Source organism: Lissotriton vulgaris, chromosome 6 (genome assembly GCF_964263255.1).
Source record: "Lissotriton vulgaris chromosome 6, aLisVul1.2, whole genome shotgun sequence".
Lineage (NCBI taxonomy): Eukaryota > Metazoa > Chordata > Amphibia > Caudata > Salamandridae > Lissotriton > Lissotriton vulgaris.
The window spans coordinates 1,842,360,400-1,842,363,656 of record NC_141694.1 but is presented as its reverse complement, the minus strand read 5'-3'; positions in this window follow the sequence as shown (position 1 = coordinate 1,842,363,656).

Sequence of the window (3,257 nt, the reverse complement as noted above, 5' to 3'; positions counted from 1 at the left end):
CTAGAATGCCCGGCGGAGGTCAGGGCTAAACTCACCCAAGCCCTTGCGGTGAGTCGAGATGCAGCACGTTTTTCCATCCGGCGTGGGCTGGATACCACCGACTCACTGGGCAGAGCGATGGCAACGACGGTGGCGATTCGTCGCCACGCCTTGTTGAGGTCCTCCAACTTTTGGGCCGATGTCCAGAATACACTCATGGACATGCAGTTTGATGGCCGTCGCCTTTTTGGCGACAAGGCAGACCATGCGCTTGAGCGCTTTAAGGACCCCAGGGCTACGGCCAAGTCCTTGGGCCTCTCGGCCCCGCACCAGCAAACGGGTGCCTTTCGCTCCTTTCGTGGTCAAGGAAGGGGCGCCCCCACACGTGCTGCCAGCCACGCACCGCAGACTAATTTCCAATGCGGTGGCGGCCGTGGAAACCGCCGTGGCGGCGGTCGGGGAAACCGCCGTGGCGGCGGTCGGGGACAACGGCGAGGTCAGTCCACACCTACCCCTGCAGCATCCGCCTCAAATCCCTCCTAGTCTGAGCTTTCAGGCCCATGTGGCGCCAGTGGGGGGCAGGGTTCGCCATCACCTCCTCCACTGGCGCACTGTCACATCAGACAGGTGGGTGCTGCAAATCGTCCGAATGGGCTACTCCCTCCCCTTCGAGACGACCCCTCCAGCCATGCCACTGCAATACCACTGCGTGTCGTGGGATCACTTGCGACTCCTGCAAGAGGAAGTTACAGCCCTCTTGGCCAAGGGGGCCATCGAACGCGTTCCTGGGCCAGAAGTAGGGTGTGGTTGTTACTCCCACTACTTTCTGGTGCCCAAGAAGGGCAAAGGGGGACTACGCCCTATCTTGGATCTACGGAATGTCAACGGCTTCCTATGGAAGGAGAAGTTCAAAATGCTGACACTGGCTCAGGTCTTAGCTGCCCTGGACCCAGGAGACTGGATGGTAGCGTTGGACTTGCAGGACGCTTAATTCCATATTCCCGTCCTGCCGGCGCTACCTGCGGTTCACTGTAGGCCACAAGCACTTCCAGTTTACCGTGCTCCCCTTCGGCCTTACCAGCGCCCCACGGGAGTTCACGAAGGTGATGGCGGTGGTCGCAGCTCATCTGCGCAGGTTAGGGGTTTCAGTCTTCCCCCACCTCGACGACTGGTTGTTGAAGGCGGGCTCGCCCCAGACAGTCGTCAGCCACCTCCAGACGACGGCAGACCTCCTGCACCAGCTGGGGTTCTCCATCAATGTGCCGAAGTCACACCTATGCCCCTCCCAGAAGCTCCTCTTCATCGGAGCGGTTCTCGACTCGGCGCAGTTTCGGGTTTATCCTCCCAAACAGTGGGTTCGGGATATTCAGGCTCTGATTCCGATCTTTCAGCCTTTATCCCGAGTCTCAGTCAGGTTGACGCTGTGGCTTCTGGGACTGATGGCCTCCTGCATCCTTCTGGTGCATCACGCACGTTGGCGGATGCGGGCTCTGCATTGGGACCTGAAGTTTCAGTGGGCCCAGCATCAGGGCAACCTGTTTGACCATGTCCTGATCTCGGAGGGCACTGCGAGACAGCTGCAGTGGTGGCTCACGGACCGCGATTGGGTCAGCGGCAGATACCTCTCCCTTCCCCAACGGGAGCACGTAGTTGTGACGGACACGTCCCTCCAGGGCTGGGGAGGCCACATGCGAGAGGCGGAGATCAGAGGCCTCTGGTCTCCGGCAGCGTCCCGGCTCCATGTCAACCTTTTGGAGCTGCGGGCGATTCATCTAGCACTGAAGGCTTTCCTCCCCTCTGTCCGGGGGAGTGTAGTGCAGGTGTTCACGGACCACACCACCGCCATGTGGTACTGCAACAAACAGGGCAGGGTGGGGTCGTGGACCCTCTGCCAGGAGGCTCTGCGCCTCTGGCAGTAGCTGGAACATCAGGGCGTGACCCTTGTGGTTCAACACCTGGCAGGTTCTCTGAACGCCAGGGCGGACGAACTCAGCCACCGGTGCATGATGGATCATAAATGGCGTCTGAACTCGGACGTGGCGCAAGGTCTTTTTCTGCAGTGTAGAGAGCCTTGGTTAGATCTATTCGCCACCGAAGAGAATGCGCAATGTCATCAGTTTTGCATGTTGGAATTTCCAAGGCGGCACTCGCTCGGAGACGCTTTTCGTCGTGAGTGGAGTTGCAGTCTGTTGTACGCCTTTCCGCCTATACCACTTCTGCCCAGAGTGCTGAAGAAGATCAAATACGACCGGGCACAAGTCATCCTTGTGGCTCCGGACTGGGCACGAAGGCACTGGTATCCCGAGCTACTCAGTATGTCAGTCGATCCCCCGGTTCGTCTGCCTCTTCAGGAGGACCTTCTGTCGCAGCAGCAGGGGACGGTCCTCCAACCGAACCTGTCCAGTCTCCACCTCCATGCTTGGAGATTGAGCGGTGACATTTGAGGCCATTTGACTTGCCTTCTGAAGTCTGTAATGTTATTCTGGCAGCCAGGTGTCCCTCCACAAAGTCGGTATACGCCTGCAGGTGGAACAGATTTGTGGCATGGTGCACAGCAAAGGCTCTTCTCTTCCTTCTTTCTCTTGCCCAGCAGGGCTCTGCCCTGGGCACTATCAAGGCTACCTTTCTGCCCTTTCAGCCTTTCTAAGGCTGCCTGATCAACCATCTTTGTTCAAGTCCCTTATTGTAACTCTATTTCTGATAGGCATCACACACATGTTTCCCCCTGTTCAGTTTGTGATACCTCAGTGGGACTTGAACCTTGTTCTTACCTATCTGATGTGCGCTCCCTTTGAGCCACTTCACAACTGTCCTCTTCGTCTCCTTACTCTTAAGACTGCTTTCCTGGTTGCCATCACCTCTGCCAGGAGAGTGAGTGAGCTCCAGGCTCTTTCCTCTAAACCTCCTTTGCTTTCTGTCCATCCGGACAAGGTTGTGTTGCAGACTAGACCCTCTTTCCTGCCCAAGGTTGTCACGGCCTTCCACATCGGGCAGTCGATCACCTTGCCCACCTTCTTTCCACCTCCGCATCCCTCAAAAGGAGGAAGAGCGGCTCCACCCTCTGGACTCAAAACGTGCGCTTTCGTTCTATCTAGATCGCACACACCAGTTCCGGGTGGATGACCAACTCTTTATTGGTTACGTGGGTGCTAAGAAGGGACGGGCGGTGCACAAGCGCACCATCTCTCGGTGGGTCGTCTTGTGTATGAAGGCTTGTTACTCCTTAGCGAAGAAGGAGCCTCCTGTTGGGCTGAGGGCCCATTCCACTCGGGCCACGG